Source organism: Rhinopithecus bieti, unplaced genomic scaffold (assembly GCF_001698545.2).
Source record: "Rhinopithecus bieti isolate Rb0 unplaced genomic scaffold, ASM169854v2 scaffold_13351, whole genome shotgun sequence".
Taxonomy (NCBI): Eukaryota; Metazoa; Chordata; class Mammalia; order Primates; family Cercopithecidae; genus Rhinopithecus; species Rhinopithecus bieti.
The window spans coordinates 1,244,947-1,258,050 of NW_016807514.1; the positions used below are offsets into that span (position 1 = coordinate 1,244,947).

General features: G+C 43.8%; 1 long non-coding RNA gene across 1 annotated transcript; it reads right to left on the reverse strand.

The window, feature by feature from the left end:
* Positions 1 to 479: 479 nt before the first annotated feature.
* Positions 480 to 8,257, reverse strand: LOC108536005 (uncharacterized). The gene is made up of 4 exons (XR_001887392.1): positions 8,229 to 8,257; positions 7,256 to 7,490; positions 672 to 1,109; positions 480 to 515 (listed from the first exon to the last, which is right to left on the reverse strand). It is a non-coding gene; the product is annotated as an uncharacterized LOC108536005 (long non-coding RNA).
* Between the last annotated feature and the right edge of the window lie 4,847 nt (positions 8,258 to 13,104).

Below are 13,104 nucleotides of genomic sequence, written 5' to 3' on the forward strand. Positions count from 1 at the left end.
TGTGGACTCAGCAGGGCTCCTGCTGCAACTGGGTTGCAACTGGGGGTGGCCAAGGCAGGCAAAAGCTTGGTCAATGAGAGAGACCTTGTCAGGAACACACTTGTGTCCTTGGACATTGACCATTGACATTTGATTTGTCCTTTAGCACTGACCTTACACATTTGATATGACCTTTGACATGGACTTTCACATTTGATTTGTCCTTTGGCATTGACCTTAAACACTTGATTTGTCCTTTGACATTGACCTTTGACATTTCTTATTAGAGTAAGGCCTACCTCAGTGACCTCTTGTTAACTTGATGATCTGCAAAGATCCAATTTCCAATAAGGTCACATTCTCAGATACTAGCGGTCAGGATTTTGACATCTTTTAAGGAGACATAACTCAACCCATACAAAAGGGTATCTTTACCTTACAAAATCCAGCTAGGAGCATTGGCAGCAGGTCAGGCTCCCTAGAAACAGAGCCTGAGAGATCTTCTGACCTGGGGAGAAGTTACTGTCAGAATAAACCTATAAAAGAGGGAAGGAAGGAACCTGGAGGTAGAGGAGACCTTCATCCCACCTCAAGCCAGGATGACTCAGGCCTTGGCCCGATCTCAAAGGAGAGCCCAGAGCCCAAACTACTCTACAGGGTGCTCCACCATTGCTGCAAGGGGACCTTTGTACCTTTATCAGTCAGTCCTGGAGCGGGGTCAGCCTCCCCGTCAGGTGGCTTCTGCAGCGGAGAGCAATTCTCCTGGGAGCTGAGGGACAGCTGAGAGACCTCAGGAGTCACAATACACTGGGGGCCGGTCTCAGGCCTGGCGAGGGAGATGGAGCAGGGCACAGCTGAGCAGGGCACGGTGGGGTGGGGCAGCACGGTGCAGCCCATGAGTGTGGCAGCAGAAACGATGCTCCAGGTGGTCACCTGGGCCGGCCTTGCTGCTGCACTGGGAGCTGCTGGCTCCTGTCCTCTCCGACCCCATACATCTCGCAGAGAACTAATGCCCTTTAATGAAATCAAGCGACAGTGACAAAAGCCCTAATTGTATGTCTTCTTCATTCTCCAGCTGCAGCTGCAATGCCCTTAGGACATTTGCTTTGGCCAAGTGCAATTTATCTGAACTGAAAAGGAGCAGCAAGAGGCAGCCACAACTCGGAGCTCCATCGGCAGAGCAAGAACCTCAGGTTTCTCAGTATTTTGTTTGTCCTGTGTGTTCCCACGGGATGTCATCACTGCAGTTCAGGGGTGGTGATCAAACTTGTTTCTTTGGTGGACAGTTTCTCATAATCTAACCCCAGCAGCAATTCCAAATTACTTTAAATCGAAGGAAAGAAATATCTCTTTTGTTTCCTTCTTTTGAGGTTGGGCAGAAGAAACTTTGTTGCAAAAGAACTTTAAAAAAAACACCCTTAAGGGGTTGCATTACTTGAAATGTCACAAAATAACCTTTATGTTGGACACTTTAAATAAAAGAACGCTCTGTGAATAGGTGGGGGAGGATGGAGAGCAGGTGAAGACATTTTATTAATTACTGTTTTAAAATCTTTAAAAAAAAAATTTCTCCAAACCATAAGGCAGAATGACCCTAAATCTTTGGAGGATAAAATCCTGGGCTAACTTAAAAAAATTCTTCACATACTTGCGCTGCTCGGTTTCCATGGGAACTTAAAGAGGAACTCTATGATGCCTGGAGAACATCTATTTTTACATTAACCCTTCGTATCACAAACAAAGGAAAAATAGACAAGAGAGGGAGAGATGGAGAGGGGCAGCTTAACCATCTTCACTTGTGCTTTAAAGACCTCACAAGTGCAGTTGGGCTGGAGGACAAGCCCGCCAACATCATCTGAAAACGGAAAGCAGACTGGTATATTTCTTCCCTTTAGAATGACACTCGGGAAAAGTAATTAACATGAATATCGTTAAGTCTGTTATTTGCACCACAAAGACAATTGCAACTCAGGGAGCGGCATTTTCATCCCAGGATCTGTGAGCCTCGGAATGGGGGCTTTGATCCTGGGGGCAGTGAGAAACGTGTGTATGCGGGTCATGATTCTGGATTTGCACCTGGGCTCACGGCCAGCCTTACGCCACTGGGTCTGGGTTTACTGCGGTTCTGAGTCCCCTGGGAAGGGCCTGGAAGCTGTCAGTGGGTGAACAGAGTCGCCTCTTAGGAAATAGTGTTAACCACCACCTATATTGGGGCCAGCCTGTTTCAGCGGCTCCTAGTAAAGGTAAATTTAGGCCTCTTTCCTTTCTGAGAAGCGAAAAGGCATAACTTGTGGGAAGGAACAAAGGCTTCAGCAACGGTGGATGCAATGTGATACAGCCTCACTTATGTTTTTAAACTGTCCCAGTGTTGTGGGGGAGAAAAACCACCACCAACACCACAACAAAAGCAGTAACCTTGGGGAGTAAATACAAGTGGGTTTTCCCAGGTCACGTTTTCCCCTAAAATAAACCTATTTTTAAAATAATACATGAATCCAACGGCAACAGGAAGCTGATGAAGCTAAATGTGAGCACCTGTTTTTTCCTACACAAGAAACGAAAATAAACTCACTGTAATGAAAATCAAGTGCAGAAAAATGATTGCCTAATTAATGGAATGCTTAACTGATTAGTTGTGCTTCCTAAATGTCTCTGATGTCTTTTCTATTGATTGACAGTGCAGAAGAAAAAAAAAGACAGAAGGAGGCAGCCTGGCCAATCCAGCTGGCCTCGAAAGGGTCAGAGATGGAATGTCAAGAGGAGTTGGTCAAGTGCTTCACTCCGATGAATAGGTCCTCCAGCACTTTGGGGACAAGGCTGCCTCTGCTGCCAACTCTGTCCCTGCCTTTCTCTGATCCTTGGAGGAGGAAGTGACTGGATGAGAGCCGGCAGATTGGGCTCAGGGTGATTTTCTGAAACATTGCTAAATTGCCTGGGATAATAGAAGACATGAGCCATGTACCCATCCTGTTCAGCCCTAGTGACAATTGCTAATCTCCCCTCTATTTGATTAACATTGTATTCTCAGCTAGACTGTAAGTTCCATGAGGCCAGGGACCAATCATGTCTGGTCCCCAGCTATCACTTCATGTTGAGTACTTATCCATGGCTGATACAAAGTAAGCACTCAATACACATTGGCTGAATGAAATAAATGTTTGAAAAGAAGAGCATGATGAGTATAGTGTTTTTTTTTTTTTTTTTTTTCCTATCGCTCCTATAATAGATTACTGCAAGATTGTAGTGAAAATAGCCCAGGTTTATTATCTCATTGTTCTGGAGGTCAAAGTCTGAAATGGGTCTCTCTGGGCTGAAATCAAGGTGGCAGTGAAAGGAGTTAGCCAACTTGCTTCAGGCAGACATTAAGGGAAGGGTCCCTAGAGAACCTCTGACCTGTCCCACAAGTGCTTATACCAGATGTTTTGTGCAGATAAAGGAATTTGCACAGTGGGGCACACAGTGGACTAAGGGCCTGTATGCACACAGGGGTGATGGGGTAGAGCCACCAGGAATTTGTGCCTTATACAAATAGGGAACCTGGCCCCATGTGTGTGTGTATACACACACACACACACACACACACACCCTCACACCCTGGTATTCAATTGGGAATGGGGCAACTGGGAACCTGCTTTCAGGAACCCTCTCTTTGCTGTGAGCTTTCCTTTCATTTAATAAAGTCTATTCCACTCAGTCTTCAAGTGTTTGTGTGCCTAATTCTTCCTGGTTGTGAGACAAGAACCTGGACCTAGCTAAGGAAAGAAGTAAAACATCCTGCATCAGCAGCAGAGCTGCATTCCTCTGGAGACAAAGGGGGAGAATCTACCTCCTTGCTCTTTCCAGCTTCTGGGGGTCTCCTACATTCCTGAGCTGGTGGCCCCCTCCATCTTTAAAACCAGCATCATTGAGCCAAGTCTTTCTCATGCTTCTCTTTCTCTGACTGTTTCTTCCGATTTCCTCCTCCACTTTTAAAGACCCTAAAGACTACTTTGGGCCAATGTGGGTCATTCATGATCCTCTCCCCAGCTCAAGGTCAGCTGAACAGCCTTAATTCTATCTGCAATCTTTATTCTCCTTTGCTATGTAAGGTCACATATGTGAGGTTCCAAGAATGAGGACATAAACATCTTTGGGGGAGCATGATTCTGCCAACCACAAATACCATCAGACAAAATGGGATTTCCCTGAAAGAAAAAAGAAAGTGATTATACTGAGATGCTGTTTTGCTCATTTTTATGTTGTCTGCAGGGTCAAACAGAGGGTTTCTGTAGCAGGTGTTTGGTTAATAAATGTTTGTGGAATAGATTCATACCCTATACTCATCTATCAAAAAATGACCACCTGGTATGTTCTCCTGATAGTTCAGACTCATTAGAACAGAAAGGGAGCACAAAATAGAACTCTGCCTCTCTAACTACATTTTAGACTCCTTGGTGATAGAAACCAACCCACAGTCATGATAACTAGCTAACATTCAGAGAGCACTCTCTAATCTGCAAGACGCTTTGCCAGCCTTAACCCGCTGGATCTTCTTTCTCACCCAGTGGGTGGTAATTACTGTTTCCATTTAGCAGAAGGGGAAATGGAAGTCAGAAGACATTGAGTAACTCAGCCAAGATCTAATAGCCGGTAAATGTCAAGGCCATGTCTTATTGATCTACACTGATAGCCCATCCACCCTGCCACACTGCCTCTCTCTGAATGGAGATAAAACAGCAGCCAATCTTTTGTTGTGTGATACGGACTAAAAAATGCTAAAGGCAAGACCAGTCATTTTCAGGTGTTAGAGAAAGGTCTGTGGCAGGGCAGAGCATGAAGAAAGGGAAAAATGTTGCCTAAGGGAGGGGACAAGAGTAGCAAGACGATGCTTGTGTCCTGGCTGAGAACCCAAGGGCTCTCTGTGCTTGAATTCCAACCTGCCATGTCTAAGTGGCTCATCCCACTCCATCCAGATACTGTGTGTTCCATCTCATTTGCAGCTACTTCTTTAACACCCAACTCGTCCACTTGTCAAGTCCAGTAGGCATGAACTCCTGGAGGCCTTGTGCATCCTGAATTTCTGGCACATTCATGGTGATCAGCACATCAGTTTTTGTGGAAACCACCTAAGCATCATTTTCCTTGTTTATTCCATTTGGAGCTGATTGTGTCCAAAAGGAGAGTGGGAGGGAAGGAAGGAGGAGGAGGGAAGAGGGAGAGAGAACATAACAGATTCATCATGGCCTTTGGGTTCTGTTGTTGCTGTTTTTTTGAAACTGATTAGAGCAATCTCTTGACTTCTGAAGAAAAACATTTGAGAATCTTTCTTCACCTTCCTGTTTTCTCTGTGGCCCAGATTTTTCCTTCTTAAGGTTTTCTAAAAGAATACATACAAGAAACAGCAGGAAATAAAACCCCAAGATATGAAAGTCAGTCTGACTTGCCCTTACCTAACCTTAGTCGGTAATATCTGAAATGGGGATATTTCAATTATCCAAGCTTCCTCTCTCTTCCAGTGGCAGAGCCCCACTGACTGTGCAGGGAATAATACACATTCTACGATGGTGGCAAGTATGGATTGAGCACTGGGCTCGGCCCAGACATTAGTGCTCAAATGCGTTGATGGTGAGGAGTTATAAAGAAATTGAAGACATATCCTTGCCCTTGAGAAGTAATTTAGTTGGGGGGAAAAAGGCTCCTAGTGATCCATGAAATGAGTAGAGGACAATTAAAGATTTAGTCGCCAACGTATAATTGTAACATAAACTGCATACAGCAGAATGGTGGAAATAATTAAAAAGAACAGGATTACGATAATTCTGAAGTCATCCCGAGATAAGACTAGGCAGCCAAAGTTTCTATTGGTAGACTGGTCCCTTCATGCAGAATGTTAACGGCCACAGGCAGGCTGGATGTTGGACCCAGAGATGACCAAGCAAAGGAGATGGATAAAGCCCCTGTCCACATGGGGCTCATGGAAAGAGAATGGTAATAAGCCTCATGAATGAAGAATGGGGGGTACTGAGAGAGAATGGAGAACCTGCCATGGGGAAGAGAAGGGTTCAGAGCTGCCTCACCCCATACACACACCCATCACTTCTCTTTGTGATTATTCCCCAGCAATGATCATAACTTGAAATAACCTCCTTTGTTGACTTGTTTCTTGAAGCCACCATCCCCCTCACTAGAATGAAAATTAAGTGAGGTTAGAGAGCTTCTACTGCACGTTCTTCACAGTGCCCCTGCCTCCAGCACAGTTTAAAACACATGACCTGGGCTTAAAATTATTTGCTGTGTGAATGAAAGTATCACGAGATTATTAGGGATGCATTGTGTTCATCACATCATTAAATTGTGTTTGTTATGAAATGCATTATCAATGTCAGGTCTTTTCAATCCAATAGAAGCCATAGACATACAAACATTTTTATAATACAAATTTTTAAAGAGACATGAACATGGATGACTGCTGGTCACTGTAACTGCACTTTCACTAATGGCAACGTCTACCTCTTTTATTTTATTTTCTTAATTTTTTTGCTAGTTTTTGAGACTGAGTCTTGCTCTGACACCCAGGTTAGAGTTCAGTGGCATGATCTTGGCTCACTGCAACCTCTGCCTCCCAGGTTTAAGTGATTCTCCAGCCTCAGCCTGCCAAGCAGCTAGGATTACAAGCATGCACCACCACACCCATGTAATTTTTCTGTTTTTCACAGAGACGGGTTTTCCCCAAATCGCCCAGGATGGTCTTGAACTCCTGACCTCATGTGATCCACCCTCCTCGGCCTCCCAAAGTGCTGGGATTACAGGTAAACTTTTTGGTTTTTCTTAATCGACGTTATCACCTCAGTGCAGTCTAACACTGCTCAATTTTTCATGCTCTCTTTATAGGATAGGGTCTGTGCCACTTTAAACACGAAATTAAAGCAACTGAATTTTTAGAAGGAGAAAACTTGGTTACTCCTTGCTTTGATATAAATTGCATTGCGTGTTGGGGCCCCTGCCCTCCCCCTTGGTGCACCAATAGATGCCCCACCGGGGCTGAGCAGATTCCACGTGGATGTGGGATGGCAGTGTGACTGCACAGTTCTCCCATTTCCTTTTTAAATCACGGGAAGAAGGCACTGAAACAAAACATCTTTTATTGCCTGTGCTCCAAATGCACCACAGGGAATGTTTACCAAGGGGCTTTTAACACAAATATTTTCAGAGATTTCCATGCAGTTGAGGTCCTAGACTATTTGGATTTGAGTAGATGGAGCAAATTGATCTATAAACTACATGCTTTAGTAATTACCTGCAATATCCCAGGCTTTCTGAATTCCATTTCTCTTTCCCTGGCATGATGTGATATCCCCAACAACTGAATTGCTTCTTGGCAATGTGTTGGCTGTTAGCTGTGAAAAGTCAGTACAATTCCAAATGTGTGGGTCAGTGGCTTTATTAAGACTCATGACCTCATGCAGGAGGCCCAGGCAGACTTGAGGCAGCTGAAGCTGGAACAGCTACATATGCTTCTAATATGGAGCCCCCTGAATTCTAGTTATTTAAGAAAATGCTCGCTCGCTCTCTTTCTCCCTCCCTCACACACACACACACACACACACGCACACACACATATCCACTCAGACTGAGCTGGGTCATGACAAGCCGACACCACTAATTTCATCTCCAAGTTTTTCAGTTTGTCACGTCAGGCAGCAGCTAATAAGTGCACTTGAAGATGGAAATTCATTGAACATCTTCACCCAAATCAGTGGATTCTGTGTCTGCCATCACTTCATTTAACATCTCATTAGGAAAGATGGCATCACCAGCCCATCCAAAAGCAGCCTCATTATCTCCCTTCATGGCTTCTGCCCCTGACACAGTTGTGTAGGGACCCTGTTTCCATCAGGCCTCTGATGGGCCCTGCCTCCTTCTCCTGCAGGCTCCACTCCACCCCGTGGATAGGGAGCCTGGTTGTGGACTCCTGGTGGCCTTGGAGTTACAGGAACAGACTGTGCCCTGGGTCTTCCTTGCACTGGAAAGCTCCCTCTCTATAACTTCAGAGGGAGAAGACTCTTAGTAACCTAAAATACTAAAATACATGAGATTGGAGGAACCGACTCTGCTTTGTTCATTCCTACTCAGAGACATCTCCAGGGAGCCAGGCCATGGGGGAATGTGGGGCTGGACTGCTAGGAAACTTTACAACTGAGTTCAGACTTGGAACTGTCCTCTCTTCTCCAACACAGCAAAGGTCAATCGAATTTACGCTAAGTACTTACCAAAACTCTAAACCAAAAGAAGGCACTCCGTGTACCTGAAGTAGAGGCACATGCTGGGAGGAGGCAGAGCTGTGGACATGAAGGGCTCCAGGGTAAGAGTCTACTGGAAGTGGCAGGGATCTGGTTTCTAAAACTGACAGGGACCCAGGCACCCCACATAGCAGGACACCCCAGCTAGATTCATGGATGAAACCTGGAGCGAGTGTAAGGAGGCCGGGAAGAGCCGGTCCCAGTGTGGGCAGAGCAGTCACGTGGTCCAGACTTGGGCTAAGCTGCCCATTGCCCTATGACTGCACCTGTGCTCTCCCCAGCATCTTGACAGGCTGGAGCAGGGGCCTCCAATGCAGCGTGGTTCTGACGAGGATTCTCAGGGGCAGAGAAAAGGCACCTGCAGAACCACCATATGGGGTCGGGTAGAGGGCAGAGGGAGAGAGAGATCCACTCAATAGAAGGTTCTGAACAGCATGAAGAAGATTTACACTAAAGTGACAATTATCAGTTAAGACGTTCATCACCAATGAAATGCAAACAACAGGAAACCTTGAGATGTCTATAGAATACCCTATGGTCTCAAAGGTCTAAAGGTCTCAAAGATGTAAAGAAAGAAATATGTGAAAAATAAGAAAAGATTATGAATTAGATATGAATTAAAAACAGATCACTTTTTAAAGCTCAATTCAAGATCCTAGAAGTGAAACATACCGTCATTATTTATTTATTGTTTTGACACAGGGTCTCACTCTGTCATTCAGGTGGCTAGAGTGCAGTGGCGTGATCACAGCTCACTGCAGCCTCAATCTCCCATGCTCAGGTGATCCTGCCACATCAGCCTCCCTAGCAACCGGGACTACAGGCATGAACCACCACAACCAGCTAATTTTTGTATTGTTTGTAGAGACGGGATTTTGCCATGTTGCCCAGGTTGGTCTCAAACTCCCGGATTCAAGTGATCCACCCATCTCGACCTCCCAAAGTGCTGGGATTGCAGGCATAAGCCACTGCGCCCAGCCTGGAACTTTTAAAAATTACAAATGGATATGAACCTGGTCAGAGAACGATTTGTGAACTGGAAGATAGTATTGTGAAGCTCCTTCCAATGCAGCACACAGAGAAAACAACTTCAGACATGAGAGATAAGAGACATGGAAAAGAAATTGAGATTCCACCACACAGGAAGGAGAAAAAAAGGGAATGGCAAATAAACAATGGCAAATAACAAGTAAGCATGGCTAGAAATTTTCTAGATTCGATGAAAAAGCAGGAACTTTCAGCTAATGAAACACTTGGAGTGCTGAGCAGGATAAATATATACATGTGTGTGTATATATATATACACACACACACAAATTATGATGAAACATTGTTGCAGTGCAGAAAGATGAAACAAAATATTTAGAGGTACCAAAAAGAAAAGAGATATTATGACGAAAGAATGACCATGAGACTGGCAACAAGTGTCTCCTCAGTGACAGTAGATGCTAGAAGACAATGAATAAATAGCCTCAGAGTGTCAAGAAAACTAACTGCAAATGCCATATTCGATGTACCCTGTGAAGCCATTATTCAAGAGTGAGGGCAAAAGAGGCCAAGGTATTTTTAGAATACGAACTGGAAGAAAACATGATTTACCACCCTCAGATGGTTACAGAGAAAGCTACTAAGGGATATATTCTAGCAAGAAGAAAAGTGAACCAAAGGGGAAGGAGTGGTCTGCTAGAGATAATACTGAGCAAAAAAAAAAAAAAAAAAAAAAGATAATAAAAGTATTTTGGTGAATGTGTTTAACTACTAATTGGAAATTTGTATTTAAGAAAATTGAATTAAAATGTAAGATAGGCCGGGCGCGGTGGGCTCAAGCCTGTAATCCCAGCACTTTTGGGGGGCGAGGACCGGCAGATCATGAGGTCAGGAGATCGAGACATCCTGGCTGAACATGGGTTGAATATCCATCTCTACTAAAAAAAAAAAAAAAAGAAAAAATACAAAAAACTAGCGGATGAGGTGGCGGCGCCTGGTAGTCCAGCCTACTTGGGAGGCTGAGCAGGAGAATGGCGTAAACTCGGAGGCAGAGCTTTGCAGTGAGCCGAGATCCGAGTGCGAGCATCCGCTTGCACTTCAGCTGGGCAACAGAGTGAGACTCTGTCTCAGAAAAAAAAAAAAAAAAAAAAAATGCAAGATAGAATGTTAGGGTGGGGAAAAGGCTGGGGAAGAAGGAGGAAATCATCAATTATAACCCTTAGACTTTGTTCTAGCTAAATAGACAGTTATTATGTTAACAATTTATGTGTACCAGCTAAAATATATGGGAGAGATTTATATATAATACTTTCCAAATTTGGTGGGAAAAAATATAAAAGAAAGCTGGTCGAAAACAACAAGTTCATAACTATACATAGAGAAATGGAAGCTGGTTGTCAATAAAAAACAAAAATACGAGATAATATTCCAATACTTACAACAACTGTGACAATTACTTATTAAGCAGAGATTAATTACGGTAACGTTAAAATTCCTTCTATATGCCATTTAAAAGAGTAATGCTATAAAGCAGCATTTTGATAAATATGGTAACAACGAATGTACTACAACTACATTAACTAATTCACGGGATTAAAGAAAATCACAGTAGCGTGACAAAATATTTAGAATGATTGAAAAAAATCCCATTTATGTCAGAACTACAAGATATAGCTAAAGCAATTCCTTAAGTTAAATTTATAGCTTTTAATGCATTAAAATGGTTAATAAAATACAAGCTAATCATTCAAATTAGAGAACTAAGTAAAAGAAAAGAGAGTAAGGCTATAAGAAGGAGAAGAAAATTCAACAGTAGCTAAGAGCAGAATAAGGAAACCAGAAAGGACAACAAAGTATGGCTGTGAATAAACCAAAGATGTTTATTTGGAAACTAATGAAAAACAAAATACTCAACTGAGTAGACAGATCATGGTGAAAAAAGGCTCGCGCAAAGCTCACTGAGGGAAACGTAAAAAGAGAGGCAAAAGAAGGTTAAAAATCATAGGACTATCATGCACAACTTTTGGACAATAAATTTGACACTAGAAGAAATGGTTTTAGGTAAAATTTATTTTCATTTAATTTATTATTATTTTTTTTTTTTTTTTTTGAGACGAGTCTCGCTCTGTTCACCAGGCTGGAGTGCAGTGGCCGTGATCTCAGGCTCACTGCAGCTCCAACTCCCAGGGATTTCACCGCCATTCTCTGCTCTCAGTCCCGAAGTAAGCTGGGACCTACAGGCACCCAACCACGGCGCGGCTAACTTTTTTTTGTATTTTTAGTAGAGACGGTCGGTTTCAACCGTGTTAGCCAGGAGGGTCTCGATCTCTCTGACCTCGTATCCGCCCGTCTCGGCTCCAAAGTGCTGGGATTACAGGCGTGAGGCCACCCGCGCGCCGGCCGTTTTTAGGTAAAATTTATAAAAAATCATTCAGACACTAGGTGCTCGTGATTTTTCAAGGAGCGTTTCACAAAAGCTTCAAGAAACAGAAAATTGTCTTCTTATACAAATTTTTCCAGAAGAGATGAAGCAAATAAAATACCTGACTCATTTTCTGATGCCAGTATAATTTGATATGAAAACTGAACAAGGGCATTATGAGAAATGAAAATTATAGGCCAACCTCCCAAAGAATATAGATGCAAAAATTCTAAATAAAATATCTGAAAATCCAGTCTCACAAGGTATTCACAAAAAGCACATCATGGTCAAGGGGGTTTGTTTGTCCTGGGAAGTGAGAGGCCCTTGAGGTACTGCCTTGGACTGTCACTCAGATGGATCTGCCTTCACATGGAGACAGGTGGCCAGGGTCAGAAGGAGTTTCCCACTTCCACTCTGCAGATTCCAACTAGTCAGACATGAGCAGCGCAGAAGAGCGCTCCCCTCATACCCCCCACCACACACACCAGGAGCTGTCTCTAAAATAAAAATTGGTGTCAGCCAGTGCCAGAGAAAGGCAGTCTCCCAGTAAACAGAAACACTTGAAACTGGTGACCAGCAGCTTCCTGATAAGATCTCAGGAGTTGGGCCAGTGGGCTCGAGTATGCCCAGTAAGACGCATAATGGCAGAGTTTAACCGGTGCCTATAGTGACATTGCGCAGGTAAGAGAAAAATGCCTCAAGTGAGCATGTGCACAGCTCCAGTAAACACACTGCGCATGCTCCCCTCCCGAGCGCTGGGAGGCCACTGCGCATGTGCACAGCCCACCCCAAGGGAAGAGTCAGGTGAGAAGAGACGCAAGACTCTGGAAGTGTGCCAGCATAGAAAACCCCAAGTCAAAGGTCAAACCACACACTTGATCTTTCAAGTCACCCACTTGGCCCTCTTCCAAGTGCACTTTCCTTCCTTTCATTCCTGCTCTAGTTTTTTAATAAACGTTCACTCCTGCGCTAAAACTTGCCTCAGTTTCCCCCTCTGCCTTATGCCCCTCAGTTGGATTCTTTTTTTTGAGGCAAGAATTGAGGTTGCTGCAGAACTGTACAGATTTGCCACCGGTAACAGAAGCAAACGAGAACAGAACACTGGCAAACCAGAGTCCTTCTAGGAAATCCAAAGCGAGAGAGAAAAGACAAAGACATCCTTTATTTGATAAAGAGTAACAGAAAAGGAAGAGGAAAGGGAGGGAAAGAGGTGCCAAGGAGAAGGAGAAAAAGCAAACACTGAATTTCATGACGAAACTTTAGAGTCACAAAACGATGATGACGTCAGGAACTTTCTAGAATGCTGCTATCATGGCGCCTTCCTGATACTTTTCTGCAGGTGCTGGCCAATTCAATGTAAGGAACAGAACTGACAGAATGTGAATTGGGATGAGAAGGCAAAATGCCGTTGTTTGCAGATAAATAGACTGTCTACAG